Source organism: Gracilinanus agilis, chromosome 2, assembly GCF_016433145.1.
Source record: "Gracilinanus agilis isolate LMUSP501 chromosome 2, AgileGrace, whole genome shotgun sequence".
Lineage (NCBI taxonomy): Eukaryota > Metazoa > Chordata > Mammalia > Didelphimorphia > Didelphidae > Gracilinanus > Gracilinanus agilis.
In genome coordinates, this window is record NC_058131.1 from 347,932,330 (window position 1) to 347,932,554 (window position 225).

Sequence of the window (225 nt, forward strand, 5' to 3'; positions counted from 1 at the left end):
GCCCAGCGAAAACAACTCCGTCCGTCAGATGGGGGCGGGGCAAGACGGGAAGGGGAGGAGCCATGGCATGGAGGGCGTGGCTATTCGGCGAGGGGCGGGGCAGAGCCATTCTAGGGCGGAGCCCAAATGGGGAAGAGATGAAAAGAGATAGGTCTGAGAGGGAGGGCAAGGGGCGGGGTCAGATAATGTGGGCGGGGCCACCGTTAGAGTGGTTACCAATGGATG